The following is a 16675-nucleotide window of genomic DNA, read 5'->3' on the forward strand; positions in this document are numbered from 1 at the left end:
TGGCTTCGAGGCGAAGCCAAAGGGCAAGTGCGGAGCGCCGCAGGCCCCAATAGCCTGCAGCCTCACTCGACGCATGGCCGTTGATTGGACATGGGCGTCTCCGCTTCCCCATGTTATCTCGGCAACTGCCCGACTATCAAAAGGCTGGCGTAGACAACACTTGCTTTCACTGCTTCCTATCGCCTTGCTCCACATCCTCTTTCTTGCTCCTTGCTTCCGAAATATCCAGATCTACTCCCATCTCCTTCCGCATCAGCGAACTATGGCACCCCGGAGGGTCAAGCCTGCCTCGTCGCCGGCCTGGTACGAGCCAGTTCTCGATGCGCCCAATGTCTCGGAGAAGAACCTCGCCGCCACGCTCTTGCTGACGGCAGGGGAAAGCAACGAGAAGGGGAAGGCTGGGCTCTGGGCCGGCTCCGATGTGCCGGAGCCCGAGGGAAGAACCTTCTTCCCCTTCTTTACAGGAAGCATCGTCGTGGGGTTGGTTCCCCCTTCTCTGACTTCTTCTACGAGGTCCTTGACCACTACGGGATGCAGGCACTGCATCTTCATCCCAACTCTATCCTTCTCTTGTCGATCTTCGCCTACTACTGCGAGGCGTACCTCGGCGTGATGCCGTCCGTGGCTTTGCTGCACCACTTCTTCTTCCTCTGCATCAACGACGGCCATACCTCCGGGTGTGCCAATTTCATAGTGGGCGGCAAGGCCAACTCAATCTCGAAAACTGGGAGGAAGGCCGACGGCTTCCGGAGCAAGTGGGCCATGATGGACACCAAGTGCGCCCACCCAAGCTTGACGCTGCCGACGGAGATGCCCCAGTCCGACAAGGGGTGGTCTCCCGTGAAGCTCACTGATGAGCGGGCGACGTTGGTGCTGGAGTAGATGAATGCCAACCTGAAGCCGGGCAACGCAAAGGCAGCAAAGGTGACAGGGGCCATGCTCCTGAGGGAATTCCTAGTGCTGCGCATAGCCCCACTTCAGGCGTGTACGTGCCCCTTGTGGGAGCTTGGGAACGAAGAGGACAAGGTTCATCTGAGCCCGAAACCCCTGTCCGATGATGAGGTAGCTGTGGCTCTCCACCTCCTGGTTGGGGACGACTAGGAGTACCTGCCGAATGTCTTCACTCCCTTGTTCTGCCGTAAGGACGGGGCGCTGGTCGTGGCCGCCAGGCCGACCTTTGATGGGCACGGGCTAGTGCCGCTGGCGCCCACTGGGGCCCCTGCGGCGTCGACGCTGGTGGAGCTGTCTTCTGGTGAGTCCCGCGGGGAGGAAGAGGAGGAGGAGGAGGAGATAACCCCCGAAGGGACGGGGGAGACCTCGCCCTTGAGCAAAGCTAACATCCTCCGCACCCTTCCTGACGATGACGAGGCTGACACCCACCAGGAGAAGGAAGAGTGGCCCGTGATCCCGACGAAGGACCGATCGGTGATGATCTCCCGGGATGCTGCTTCTACTCCGGTGCCGCCTAGAGCCACTTCCAGCCCGGCAGCTGCTCCTGCTTCTGCTCCCGGAGCTGGCGGCCCGCACCACGGGTCGCGAAGCTCTCCGGCTTTAGGCTCCCGAGGCGGAAGGGCTACGCCGCGGTGGATCAGTAAGTGTTCTCGTCTTGCCTTGTTCTTGCTGCTGATGCTTGTTCCTAACTCTTCTTCCTTGTTGTGAAAGTAGGCCGATGCCTGCGGCAAAGAGGAAAAGGGAGAGCGAGGTGGTGCTGCTTGAGCCCAGGTCGCCTCTTGCAGCTGCGTCCCTCTCCATGAGCAAAGGTGAGGATGGTGCTCGTGAGTCTCTAGCCCGATCATCCTCGCGAGGCTGGGTGGAGCGTCCTCGGGAGAAGTCAGCCCCCAAGGCCCCGCTTATTCGGGAGGTGCCAGGGTTCGGCTCGGGTGCTGAGGTCCAAGAGTCTTAGGAGCTTCCAGCCTCCCAAGCCATGGTGACGACGATGCCTCTTCCTCCTCCTTCTGCCATGTCGCCAGCCCCAGGTTCATCTGCTGCTTCTGACGTCCTGGAGCGGGCCCTTTCTGAGATGGTCCAGCTGCGAGAAGATCTTCAGAGCGTCGAACCCCTCCTGGCGGCTAGGCATCTGGAGCTGGTCTCTGGTTGGCTCCATTATGACGTGTTCGTCCGGGCGGCGTTGAGCCAGGTCACGGTGACGTTTGAGGGGGAGAAGCGGGCCACAGCTCAGGCAGCAGTTGCTCGCGAGGCGGCGCTGAAGGACGCCGAGGCCGCCCAAGATCGTTGTCGGGTGCTGGAGGCCGAGCTGAAGATCCTGCGTGAAGAGCGTGCTGAAGCTGCATGTGTCTGTAAGGCGGAGGAAGAGAGGATGAAGGCCTGGGAGGACACCGTCAAGGGTCGTGACGCCGAGCTGGACCAGCTGGCGCAGGCGCAGGCTGCTGAGCGCGGTCGGCTAGAGGATCTAGAGCAAAAGGTGCAGGCGGAGAAAGCCGGTCTTGATGCCAAGGTGAAGGTCCTGGCCGAGAACCGCGCGGCCTTCGCGCTTCTCGAAAAGAGGTCCCGCAAGGCTCTGAAGTCACTCTATCAAAAGGGCTTGGAGAAGCCGCTGGCCACCGCTGAGGACGGCCCCGCCCAATTGCTTCCCTACTTGCTCGAGGCGCTTGAGGAAGTCGTGAGTGGCATCGGCCCCATGACAAAGGAAGAGGCTAGCATCCTTTCTTCAGCCACGCTAACGCGCGTCTTCAGTCACCTCCATCTTCGCGATCCTGCCGCCCACCTTGACGAGCTGCTGGAGCCCGTGGCTGATGAACACTGTGCAGCCGCTGCCGCTGCCGTGAAAGGTCAGGTGGAAGCCCTGCTGAAGATGTTCGATGCCTTCTCCTCCACGCCTTCGACCGGTGGTGCCAGTGAAGGTGACGCCACCCAGGGGGCGCCTCTTGCGGGTGCTGGCGGTATCCAGGGGTGACTGGCTTGCGGCTCCTTTCCTGTTAAAACTCCTGTAGCATGTAGCGTGCCTCGTGGAGGCGTTTAAACTTGTGTTTGATGTTCGAGGAACAATATGTCTTGTAATATTTGCTTTGAGATTTTGTGATTTCCTTCCCATTTGCTTTATGTTCTACGTCGGCAGAGCCCGGCCACGCGCATACCACAGCTGCCGTTGGGTCGTCCGGAGACCAGGACGAGCGCAAGGAGTGAGGGGCTACGTGACCTGTTATGCCGCTGAGTCGCGATGCTTAGGAGTCCCCCTTGATGGGCAAACAACTTATGGGAAAGATGCGCGTGGATAGATCTAGTGTTCTACGTCGGTAGGGCCCGACCCCGTGCATACCTCAACCGCCGTTGGGCCGACGAAAGACCAGGATGGACCAAGGAGTGAGGGGCTATGTGGTCAGTTAGGCTCCTGAGTCGCGATGCTCAGGAGTCTCCCTTGACGTGCAAACAACCTTCATACCTTTGTCCTCGCCGAGGCTCGGCTTGGGAGGGGCGCACGACGACCAGGTCGGAGGGACTTGGTGGGGTGGCGTACGCTTGGGCGTGACCCGAGTGCAGCCCCCGTGCCCAGCCCCCTCGCGCGGCTCTCCCGAGGGGAGGCGTTGCGATGAGGCCAAACACCGAGCCCGGAGGCTCCTTGAGGTTGATACGGTTGTGAGGCCGCCCTCAGATGTTTATCACCAGGACGGACCATGGTGCTTCCGCACTTGCACCGGCATAGCCACTCCTCGGCAGTGTCGACTGCCAGCGCGGAGCATGGTGCTTCCACTGGTACATGGGAGGGGACTCCCTACTGCGGAGATCCCCCGATGCGTGTACTGCCCCGCCCTGACACGTGGCTTGCACGACAGGGCTAGATGAGGTGTGTTTGGGCACTCGTGAGCCAGCGCGGGACTCACGAGGCCCTACCTTAAGGCAGGTTGCTCCTGGTCTTGATTCTTGTTTGCTGTGTTGTTTCTGCGAGGTGGTCAAACAACCTGCGCTGAACAAATCTCCTGAGGTTATCGCGTGAGAAAGCCAAGCACCAATGGCCCTAGGAGGTGACGTGAATGGGGCCGGCCCGCCAGACAGATCTCAGCCGTTGGATTTGTCGACGCTGAGGGACGGGCGCGAGCACAGACGCCATGCCTAACCCTCTCACGCGAAGGGTCCTGAAGAAAGACGACCGGCGCACGGCTCCCATGGTTGGTCACAATCAAGCAGGTGATAACCATAGATAGATTATGCATGGAAAGCAAACATGCCACTGGGTCAGGTCCGAGTGGCTTGGGGATGCTGCAGCCCGAGGTGTGCTCCCAGCAAGGTAAGCTAAAGACATAAATAGGAAAGGGCACATGCCACAGGGACGGACCCACGCGGCCTAGGAATGATGCAGCCCTGGGGGCGCTCCCAGCTAAATAAACATGGAAAGTGTCACCTGGTTCCATTGATGAAGGGGTGTTGAGGCAGCTGAAGGGGCGCGGCGAAGGGGTTGCTCTTCACGAGCCACCAGGGCCCTGAGCCTCGGGAGGCTCTGGGGGTCCAGGTGGTTCCCTAAGGACCGTCGCCATCTCTGGCAAGACTGCGTGGTGCCTGGCCTCCTGACCCGCCACGATGCTCTGCAGGTTGTGCTGGAAGGCAGCAGCCATGCTCGGCAGGCCGAACGACATGCGAACATTGCTGTGAGGTGGACCTTCGCAGCGCCCAACATGTGAAGGCCAGAAGTGCTCCTAAGATGTGGCTGGGTTGAGCCCTGGTATGAAGATGCAAGCACGCAACTCATCACCCTCACCAGGGTGGGGAGCAATGCCAAGTGGGCGGCAGTTGCCGCGTATTGCTCTTGCTTCCTGAATCTCCTGAGATACCTTGGTGATGAACTCCCGGGCACCGGGCGTTCCTTGCCCAGTGTCCTCCTAAGGGAGACATGCTGCAAAGCACACCTCCAAGTGGTGCCCGAGCGCCTCCCTCATAATGTTGGCAAGTCTGAGGCCCTCCAGAAGAGAGCCCCCGAGCCCTGCCCGAGGAGGGCGCCGGGCGTGCCTTCCTATGCGATAGAGGGAAGCGCCACATGCACGGGTGCTGACCCTGACGAGGTACCAATTGCAGTGCTGCCCTCCCAAGGTCCGGCACGGATTTGCTACTTCTTCTTCTTGGGAATGACCTTAGGAGGGTACCGAGCTACATTGTTGTCGGGGTCTTCGATTGACGCTACTTGGAAGGCGCGCTCGAGGGAGCACACCGCATCTCTTTCTTCGCAGGGGACTGTGATGATCGCACCGCTCCCTGGCATCTTGAGGATGTTGTAGCCGTGGTGCATCACTGCCATGAACTTGGGCAGGGCTGGATACCCGAGGATGGCATTGTACGGCAGACGAATGTGGGCGACGTCAAAGTCGATGAGCTCGGTGCGGTAGTTGTTGCGTTCTCCAAAGGTGAGTGGGAGGTGGACCTGACCTATCGGCATGGTGGAGCCGTCGGTCACTCTTGAGAAAGGCTTGGTAGGATGAAGCTGATCGTAGGGCACTTGAAGGTTGTTGAACATCTTGACGGATAGGACGTTGAGCCCTACGCCTCTGTCGATGAGGGTCTTGGTGACTTGCACGTTGCTGATGACGGGTGAACAAAGCATTGGGAGAGCGCCAGCGATACCCGCGCACTTGAGCTGATCTGCCGAACTGAAAGTGATGGCACACTTGGACCACCTGAGCGGGTGAGTGGCCTCGAGCTTGGGGAGGACCGCATTCACCTCGTGAGCGAACTGCTTGAAGATACGCTGTGAGGCTGGGGCTTGAGCTCCACCCAAGATGCAGGCGATCGCACGCGGCTCCTGGAAGCCCCCAGCCCGCTTGACTTGATGGTGGTAGTCGTTCCTTCTTGGAGGTGGCGGTAGTGGAGGAAGACTAGGGTTGCCCTGAGGGCGATCCTCACGAGGCTGATCCCTCCAGGCGCCCTCGCGAGGCTGATCTTGCCAGCGGTCCTCACAAGGTCGGTCGCGCCACTCCTGGCGTGGGCCATGGTCGTCCCAGCATCCTCCGCCACATCCTCCTCCTCGGCCGTAGCCTCGACCGTTGCGCTCGGGGCGTCGACCGAAGTGTCCGTCGTGAATGGCCCTGAGGTCTTGACAATCATTGGTGTTGTGGCTAAGCACGTTGTGGAAGGCACAGAACGGTCGGCTGCCTTTGGATGACTCAGGCTCGACATGCCGCGCTTCGTGTCCGGCTCTGTCGCGAGCATGGCAACTCCCTTGCGCTTCACGTCCTTGGCCTTGAATTTCTTCTCCCTAGGCCTGGGAGCTCGAGGAGGGAAAGGCGCCCTTCCTCGGCCCTTGCGCACTTGGTCGCCAGGTTGAACAGCTCCAGGGATCCGCACAGCTCCTCATGGATGGCGAGCTCCTCCATCTTGATGTCGCGGACGCCGTCGGAGAACGCAGAGATGATGGCCTCGTCCGTCACCTTGGGGATCTTGAGGCGGACGTTGTTGAAGCGCTGGATGTACTTCTGGTGGGTCTATCTCGGTTGTTGCTTGACACGGTGCAGGCCACCCGCGGCCGGAGGGCGGTCGAGAGTGCCCTGGAAGTTGTCGGTGTGCTGGGAACGGGGGTCCCCAGACTTACCTGCCCGCGGCCTGCGGCATGGCTCAAAGGGGGGCCCAGCACGACCCATCTTCATCAACACAGACCCAAGACCCTCGCGAGGGGCCAAGCCTCGCGGGGCGGACGACACGGAGCTTCCTCAGGCACGGCCTCACCAGCCTGGCTCGCAAGGCGGCGGAGAGATCAAGGCGGGGTACCTCACAAGGTGCCCGTGACGCAAGCCATGACGACCAAGGGCGCCAGGCGGGCGCCAGCCCGCGCAGTGTCCTCCTTTCCCCTTTGGTGCAAAGGGGGCAAGCGCAGCCACGGAGTACCGAGGCATCAAGCAAAGGTTGCCATTTTGGTGCAACAAGACCAAGACCAGGAGGACCGCAAGATGGAGGTCATCGTGGAGCCCAAGACGGCGTCACCACCAGAGCTTTGTGCAGGCGAGGACCAACTTTAGTCAGGATAAGTGTACTAGATGTTCCCCTTCAAAATGGCCAATTGTTGGCGCCCTTCCCGCTCAATATTTGGGAAGAGGCCCACGGCCATTGCCTATAAATAGGACCAACCATCCACAAGGATCGGGGTTCGGGTTCGGGGTAAAAGGAAGGTTAGAGACAGAGATCGAGGATCAAGGATCGGATCGAAATCAGAGAGAGAGAAGGGTAACTGAACTCCTCCTAGCAGTTCGTCCCCCCCAGCAAAGAACAGACCCTCGCGAGGCTGTTCTTCCTTGTATTGTTCATCACCATCAGCCCAAGAGGCAGTCCACCACACCACACACTGGAGTAGGGTATTACACCACAACGGTGGCCCGAACCAGTATAAACCCTGTGTCTCTTGTGTTGTTCCTTCCTTAGCTTAGATCTTAGCAAGGCGGAGGGGTGCAGGTAGGTAGGAGGCGAAATCTCCACGCGCACCCCAGTGTTCGAACCTCAAGGGTCTGCCGGAACCTGAAATCCGACATTTGGCGCGCCAGGTAGGGGTGCGCCGGAATTCGTCTTCCACCACCCCGTTCTCCTCCGACCATCGCGCCCATGTCTGACGCTCGTCGGGCCCGCGCCGAGCGCCGGGCCGCTCTCGCTTCCCACATCGCCCAGACGGCTCCTATCGGCGGGCGTCCTCGTTGTTCCCCGTCACCTGCCGTCAACGCCGCCACTGGCCCGGCGGGGGACGAGCAGCAAGCATCATCTCAGCATCCGTTAGTGCGGCAAGACGGCCGCACCGCTACTCCCTCGCTCACCCCAGCTGGTTCTTCGTCCCGCGCGCTTCGTGCACCCTTGGAGGCTCGAGCTGCGCTCATCACGGCAAACGAGCTCCCGCGCTACCGTCCCGTCGACGACGTCTACGAAGAATGGCTTGACCGCGTCGCCGAGCTCGTCCGCGCCGTAGGGGGCTCTCCTGCGCCGTCCGTTCTGCTGCACCGCACCCCGCCCCGTGCGGGCGACGAGGCTCCGACGGCGACCCGGCCACCTCCTCCTCAAGAAGGCGCCATGGCTCCCAGGCGTGTGGCCCCTGGGCGGAGCCCGCTTCGTCAGGTGCCAGCGCGGCAAGAGCAGAGCTGCCAAGAAGTCCCTCGCCCGCAAGAAGCTGCCCGGGCGCTCCCTGCTCCAGCACGTCGCGACCATGCTCCTCCTCCCGCACGCCAAGACCCCGTGCTGCTCCCATCTGCAGCTCATGGGGACATGCAAGACCAAGCTCTCCGTCACCCAAGGCCTCCCGTGGCCACAGCAGGCTGCCGTGCCTTCACCACCGAGCTACGCAGCGTCGCGTGGCCCGGCAAGTTCAAGCCAGACCTGCCTCCTCGTTACGACGACACGGACGATCCTGCGGAGTTCCTCCAGCTCTATGAGCTGGGCATCGAAGCTGCCAATGGAGACGAGAAGGTCATTGCGAACTGGTTTCCGATGGCGCTCAAGGACGGGGCCCGCACCTGGCTCCTGAACCTGGCCCCAGGCACGATCTCCTCCTGGGACAAGATGCGCACCCCCTTCATCGCCAACTTCCAAGGTACTCGCGACCGGCCACCCGCCGTGAGCGACATGCGCCGCATCAAGCAACAACCTGGGGAGACCCTGTAGAAGTACATCCAGCGCTTCAACAACGCACGCCTCAAGATTCCCAAGGTGACTGAGGAGGCCATCATCTCAGCCTTCTCCGACGGCGTGCGCGATGTCAAGATGAAGGAGGAGCTGGCGATGCATGAAGACCTGTGCACTTCCTTGGAGCTGTTCAACTTGGCAACCAAGTGTGCCAGGGCCGAGGAAGGGCGTCTCTCCCTCCTCGAGCTGCCTGCCGCAGACCCAGAAAAGAAGAAGCCCAAGGCCAAGGATGTGAAGCACAAGGGGGTTGCCGTGCTCGCGGCAGAACCAGACACCAAGCAGGGCAGAGATCTGCCCCAACCTCCCAAGGGCAGTCGATACTGTGTGTACCATGACCTCCACACCCACAACACCAACGAATTTCAAGAGCTCTGAGCCGTGCGAGAAGGAAGGATCGGCCGTCGCCCCGACCACGGTGACCGGGGCTACGGTCGAGGAGGAGGAAGGAACGCAGGACGCTGGGAAGACCGTGGCCCGCGCCAAGGGTGGCACGATCAACCTCGCGAGGATCGCTGGCAAGATCCGCCTCGCGAGGGAGACTGGAGGGATCAGCCTCGCGAGGATTGCCTGCAAGGCAACGCAGGCCTCCCTCCGCTGCCGCCATAGCCAAGGAGGAACGAGGACCGCCACCAGGACGAGGGGGCTGGGGGCTTCCAGGAGCCGCGCGCGATCGCCTGCATCCTGGCCGGGGCTCAAGCCCCAGCCTCTCAACGCATCTTCAAGCAGTTCGCCCGCGAAGTGAATGCAGTCCTGCCCAAGCTCGAAGCCACGCGCCCTCTCAGTTGGTCGGCGTGCGCCATCATGTTCAGCTCAACAGATCAGCTCAAGTGTGCGGCTACAGCCGGAGTCCTCCCGATGCTTTGTTCCCCAATCATCAACAACTTGGTGGTCACCAGGACCCTCATCGATGGCGAGGCAGGGCTCAACGTCCTGTCCGTGGAAACATTCAACAATCTCCAAGTGCCCTACAGCCAGCTTCAGCCAACCAAGCCTTTCTCTGGAGTCACCGACGGCTCCACGGTCCCGATTGGGCAGGTCCGCCTCCCTGTCACCTTTGAGGCACGCGACAACTACCGCACCGAACTCATCGACTTCGACGTCGCTCACATTCCCCTGCCGTACAACGCCATCCTTGGGTACCCAGCGCTGGCCAAGTTCATGGCCGTAACTCACCACGGCTACAACGTCCTCAAGATGCCAGGAAGTGGCGGAGTCATCACGGTGCCCTGTGAAGAGAAGGACGCGGTGTGCTCCCTGGAGCGAGCCTTTCAGGACGCGTCACTGGAAGACCCGGATCGCGGAAGCAGGAGGCTTCCCTTGACCGCCCCCAAGAAGAAGAAGACATCGTCCGGTCCGGCCCCTCAGGAGGCAGGCCCCTCTAGGCCCGCGCCTGCCCAGGGGGAACCTCCTTCCATTGCATAGGAAAGCGCGCCCGGCGCCCTCCTCAGGCAGGGCTCGGGGGCTCTCCCCTGGAGGGCCACCGACCTGGCTAGGGTCACGAGGGAGGCGCTTGGGCACCACATGGAGGCGTGTTTCGAAGCATGTTTCCCTCAAGAAGGAGTAAGGCAAGGAGAGCCAGACCCTCAGGAGTTCGTCAGCAAGACCATTCAGGAGCTACAGGAGTCAAGAGTCATGAAAGGCGGCCACCGCCTACCAGCAGTGGCTCCCCATCCAGGCGAGGATGGTGGGCTGCGCGTCTAGATCGACATACCAGGGCTCAATCGAGTCGCCTCTCTGGAGCGCCTCTGGCCCTCGTGAGTGGGGCGCTGTGGAGGTCCACCCCACAGCTATGTTCGCATGCCTTACGGCTTACCGAACGCGGCTGCCACGTACCAGCGCCTCATGAGGGGCATCATGGAGGCACAAGAGGCCAGGCGTTCCGCAGCCCTGGCGGAGATGGAGATGGTCAGCGAGGAGCCACCAGCGCCTCCGGAGCCTCCCGAGGCCCCTAGGCCTGGGGGCTCGTGAGGATCGGCTTCCGCAGCCCACCGAGTCTGCTACACCAACAGTCCTTCATCCTTAACATCATCAGGTGACATCTTACAAGTTTCATTTCTAGCTGGGAGCGCCCCCCAAGGCTGCATTATTCCCAGGCCGCGTGGGTCCGTCCCTGCGGTATGTATCCCCTTTTATTTCATGTTGTTAGCTTACCTTGTTGGGGGTGCCCCTCGGGCTGCATTATCCCCAAGTCGCTCGGGCCAGACCCAGCGGCATGTATCCCTTTTGCGTTTATTTTCGGTTATGCGTTCGACCCGCCATGCTTGATTATTTGATGCCGGTCCACGGAACCTCTTCTTCTCCATGCCGACCACTTGCACGTTAAAGGGGGGTACCTGAGCATCGCGACTCAGGGCTCTTACTAGCTCTCCAGCCCTCACCCTCTAGCCTTGTCCATGGCATCGTGACCTGGCATACTAGCGACGGCTGAGACCAGCTTGAGGGCCGGGACCCGAGGACGTAGAGTGCCGACATCTAACCAAATTTGCAGGGACACATCACAAGATAAGGCCCAGTGCCAGGCGCAACCCGCCTAGAGGTAGGGCCCCGTGAGTCCCGCGCTGGCTCACGGGTGCCCAGATACACCTCGCCAGGCCCTACCGTGCCAGCCACGTGTCAGGGCAGGGCTGTACATGCCCCGGGGGCTCCTCCCGGAGGGGGACCCCTCCCACGTACCAGTGGAAGCACCATGCTCCGCGCTGGCTGACGACACTGCCGAGGAGCGGCTATGCCCGTACACATACGGAAGCGCTATGCTCCGCGCTTGTGATAAACAACTGAGGGTGGCCCCCGGGCCGCATCAACCTCAGGGAGCCCAGAGCTCAGTGTCTAGCCTCATCGCAACGCCTCCCCTCGGGAGTGCCGCGCGAGGGGGCTGGGCACGGGGGCCGCGCCTGGGTCACGCCCAAACGCACGTCGCCCAGCCAGGCCCCCCCGGGCCTGGTTCGTCGTCCGTCTCTCGCCGAGCGGAGCCAAGGTACGAAGGCCGTTTGAGCGTCAAGGGGGACTCCTGAGCATCGCGACTCAGGAGCCTAACTGGTCACGTAGCCCCTCACTCCTTAGTTTCGAAAGGCTAACGGCGGTTGAGCTATGCGCGCGGCCGGGCTCTGCAGACGTAGAGCGGTAGATCCACCCACATCATACCTTCCTACTTGCTGTTTGTGCGCCAAGGGGGACTCCTGAGCATCGCGACTCTGGAGCCTAACTTGTCACGTAGCCCCTCACTCCTTAGTCCCGTCTTGGTTTCCGGTCGGGGCTAACGGTGGCTGAGGTATGTGCGGGGCCGGGCTCTGCCGACGTAGAACATAAGCAAGTAGGAAGGAAAAGCGTAAATCTCAAGGAATTCCAAAGCAAATATTACAGTCCACACTGTTATCGCAATGCTAAATGCAAGTTTAAACGCTTCCCCAAGGCATGATACATGTGCAGGAATTAAAGGCAGGACAGGAGCCACAACGGAGTCACTTGTCGGCGATGGAGCAGCGCGGAGTGGCTTCGCCTCATGGAGCAGTGGGGTCGGCAGCGCCTTGCTTCGGCTTGGTGCTGAAGGCCCGGAACTTCCCCAACAGAGCCTCCGCACGACCCTTCACGGCCTCGGCAGCGGCAGCGGCATGCTCGCCGCTTACTGGCTCCAGCAGGCTGTCGAGGTCGACGCAGGGATCGCGAAGGTAGATGTGGGTGAGGACCCGTGTCAGCGCTGCAGAAGACAGGACATGCGCCTCGGCCTCGGCCGTGGGGCCAAGGCCAAGGGCGACATCTTCAAGAGCACGAACCAGGAAGGGAAGCAGCTTGGCGGGGCCGTCCTCGGCGCCAGCCAGCGGTCTCTCCAGGCCGCTGTCGTAAAGCATCCTCAGCGAGGAGCGAGCCTTCGCCTCCATCTTTGTGAAGGCCACACGGTCCTCGGCAAGAACCAGAGCCTTGTCGTCCAGCTCGGCCTTCCTCGCCCCCAACTCCTGCTCCAGCGCACCTAGGCGGTCGCGGCGCTTCCTGAGCTTGACCTCCTTCTCCTTGACGGCCGCCTCGCGAGCCTTCACGCCTTCTTCCTGCTATTGGCAAAGGCGGACCTCTTTCGCGAGCTAGTCCCGCGGGCCTTGCAGCTCGTCCTCCAGCGCCTTGCAGCGACCACGGACGTCGACCACCTCCCCTAGGGCTGCGTCACGAGTAGCCTTCGCCTCAAGGACGGCCTGCTTCTCCTCATCGCAAGCCATCGAGGCCTGGACCAGCGCCACCCGAATCGAAGCGTCGGATCGAATCAATCCTGAAGCCAGCTCCAAGCGCCCGGCCACCAAGCGAGGGTCGGCGCCAAGAAGATCCTACCACAGCCAGTCCAGCTCAGCAGCGGCACGATCCAGAACGGCAGGAGGAGTCGGAGAAACAGCAGTCGGTGGAGTAGAAGGAGAAGGCGGCAGCGCGGCCACAACATCCTGAGGCGGAGTCTGCTGCGCCCCAATGGCTGTAGTGGCGGCAGCAGGCAAAGGCACCTCGGGAGTCACTTGGGCCATGGGGGCTGAGCTCGCCCCCGCCGGCTCAGCCAGGCCTCGCGAGGACGACCGGGCAGGAGAAGCCTGTGAGTCGCGGTCACCCTCCTTCGCGGGCAGAGGCGCTGCCACGGATGGAACCTTGGGAGCTCCCTTCGGCTTCTTTGCTGCGGGCGCCAGCCTATCCAAGAGATGTGGACGTCAAGCCTCAGAAGCAGAACAAGAAATAAAGAAAGAATCAAGCGCTTATGGGTCGTCGCCAGTGAGCTCATGCGGCCTCCGGCCAAATTTGAAGCCCGAAAGCCGGCTAGAAGGGTCAACCTCGGGAAGCTTCGAAGCGGAAGGTGCGTCTGCGGTCCGCCTCAGGGCCGGGGCAGACCCGCGGGAGATCAGCCCGGTCCTGTCCTTCTTCGGGATCAGGGGCAAGGCCCCGCCGTCCTGCTCGTCATCATCCTCGTCGTCATCGCTCGGAGAGAGGTGGAGAACGCGGGACCTGCACTGGAGGAGGGGAGCCCTCGACTCTCCATCAGTCGCCTCGGAGTCAGGCCCTTTTTCCCGCTCCCCTCCTTCCTCCTCTTTGCTGGAGTCGTCGGAGGGCACGTCCACCGGTTCCTCGGAAGTTTCCATGGGCACGGGCCCATCCCCGTTGATGACGGGCATGGACTCCACTACCTACTCCCAGTCATCGCGGAGGAACAAGGGCGTCGGAGCGCCCTCCAACCTCGCCACATCGCACCCGACCAGAGATTGGAGGACCACAGCCAGATCTCTGTCGGCCAAGGCCGTGGGGCTCGGATGGGGCCTCCACATCGGAAGTGAGTACTGCCGAAGTGGAGCCAGCTGGTGCTCCTGGAATTCCCTCAGCAGCGACGCGCCGGTCAGCTTCGCCACCGCCATGTTGGCCGGCCTCAGATCCGCGTCCATCTTATCCAACACCAGCTTCGCGCAGGGGTCCGCGAGCTCCGCTCGACCCCAATTGCTGGAGCTCGTGGGTTGCTCCGTGGGCAAGATCAGCCGAGGGTGGATGCGCCCAGCATCCGCCAAGACCCACTTGCTCCTGAAGCCCTCAATCCTTTTCTCGGGGTTCGAAATGGCAATGGCGCCACCGTACGCCATGAAGCTCGCGCACGTGGAAGCAGGACCGCGAGAGGTCCGGAGGTAGAAGTAGTGGCGCAGCAAGGCCACTGAGGGCTGCACCCCTACATGAGCCTCGCAGTAATAGGCGAAGATCGCCAGGAGAAGGACGGAGTTGGGGTGGAGATGTAGAGCCTGTAGCTTATAATGGCGGAGGACAGAGAAGAAGAACTCGGAGAAGAGAGGCACCAGGCCAGCAGCAATGGCGCTTACGAAGAACGGATAGAAGGTGCTCCCTTGACCCTCAGGGGTGGCGGAGCCGGCCTTGAACACCTTCGCCCCATCAATGCCCCACGCCGCCGCCATCCGGCGCAACCGGGCGAGGCTCGCCTCCGACACGTTCGACGTGTCTAGGGCAGACGAGTACCAAGCTACGGCCGGGGACTGACGAGGCACCATGACTTCCTAGGTCACGCGGTCGGAGTGGATCTGGAAATTTTGGAGGAAGGAAGGAGAGGCGCAAGAAAGGGGATCTGAGCAGCAACCGGAGAAAGCAAAAAAGCAAAGCCTAGGCAGATGCCGCTCCTTTATCAACTCATACGGTTGCTAAGGCGCTCACGTCCAATCAACCGCCACGTGGTGCCCAAGACCGCAGGCTGTTAGGGCCCGCGGCGCTTCGCTCTTGCCCTTCCACCTCCCTACACGGCCAAGTCCGGGCGTGCCTTGGGCCCGGGGGCTACTGTCGGTGTTCTGGGAACGGGGGTCCCTAGACTTGCCTGCCTGCGGCCTGCAGCGTGGCTCAAAGGGGGGCCCAGCACGGCCCATCTTCATCAACATAGACCCAAGACCTTCGTGAGGGTCCAAGCCTCGCGGGGCGGACGACACGGAGCTTCCTCAGGCACGGCCTCACCAGGCTGGCTCGCGAGGAGGCGGAGAGATCAAGGCGGGGTACCTCATGAGGTGCCCGTGACGCAAGCCATGACGACCAAGGGCGCCAGGCGGGCGCCAGCCCGCGCAGTGTCCTCCTTTCCCCTTTGGTGCAAAGGGGGCAAGCGTAGCCGCGGAGTACCGAGGCATCAGGCAAAGGTTGCCATTTCGGTGCAACAAGACCAAGACCAGGAGGACCGCAAGACGGAGGTCATCGTGGAGCCCAAGACGGTGTCGCCACCAGAGCTTTGTGCAGTCGAGGACCAACTTTAGTGAGGATAAGTGTACTAGATGTTCCCCATCAAAATGGCCAATTGTTGGCGCCCTTGCCGCTCAATATTTGGGAAGAGGCCCAGGGCCATTGCCTATAAATAGGACCAACCACCCACAAGGATCGGGGTTCGGGTTCGGGGTAAAAGGAAGGTTAGAGACAGAGATCGAGGATCAAGGATCGGATCGAAATCAGAGAGAGAGAAGGGTGACTGAACTCCTCCTAGCAGTTCGTCCCCCCCAGCAAAGAACAGACCCTCGCGAGGTTGTTCTTCCTTGTATTGTTCATCACCATCAGCCCAAGAGGCAATCCACCACACCACACACTGGAGTAGGGTATTACACCACAACGGTGGCCCGAACCAGTATAAACCCTGTGATTCTTGTGTTGTTCTTTCCTTAGCTTATATCTTAGCAAGGCGGAGGGGTGCAGGTAGGTAGGAGGCGAAATCTCCACGCGCACCCCAGTGTTCGAACCTCAAGGGTCTGCCGAAACCCGAAATCCGACAGAAGTTGGCGACGAAGCAATTGTGCATCTCGTTCCAGGAAGATATGGAGCCCGGAGGCAGGTTCAGGAACCACGAACGAGCGCCATCCTTGAGAGACATAGGGAACAAGTTCGCCATGACTTTCTCGTCGCCGTTGCCCGCCTCGATGCTCAGCTCGTAGAGCTGCAAGAACTCTGCGGGGTCGGGCGTGCCGTCGTAGCGAGGAGGCAGATCTAGCTTGAACTTGCCTGGCCAGGCGACGCTACGCAGCTCGGGGTGAAGGCGTGGCATCCGGCCGTAGTCACCGGGACCTGCCGTGGAGGTGGAGCCTGGTCTTGGTGCCCATGCGCTACCACGGAAAGTGGCGCATGGCGCTGCCGCGGCAAGCGATCCTGACACGGCGGTGCGGGGAGCGGTGGAGCATTCTCTTGCGGTCGGGGAACTTCTTGACAACTTCTTTCTTCACGAGCGGGCGCTTGACACAGTGGGTCGCGCCGCAGAGCCGCGCGCCTTGGCGCCAGGGCACCATCTTGTTGCAGGGATGGCGGAGGTGCTGCATGAGCTACGTTGCCTGTAGCTGGCGATGGACGAGGCAGCGAGAGGGACGGTGCAGGGGAGCCCCCTGCGGTGCTGATGAGCTCGGCGATGCGGTCCAGCCAGTTCTCGTAGAGGTCGTCGACTAGGCGGTAACGCAGAAGCTCGAGCGCCATGAGTAGCGCGGCCCGCGCGTCCGTGGGAGCGTGACGAGCGTGAGACGAGGAACCAGTGGGGGTCAGCGATGGGTGCAACGAGGATGCTTGTTGTTTGTTCCCCGCCGAGCCGGTGGCGGCGTTGGCGGTGGGT

This window comes from Triticum dicoccoides, chromosome 7A (assembly GCF_002162155.2).
Source record: "Triticum dicoccoides isolate Atlit2015 ecotype Zavitan chromosome 7A, WEW_v2.0, whole genome shotgun sequence".
Taxonomy (NCBI): Eukaryota; Viridiplantae; Streptophyta; class Magnoliopsida; order Poales; family Poaceae; genus Triticum; species Triticum dicoccoides.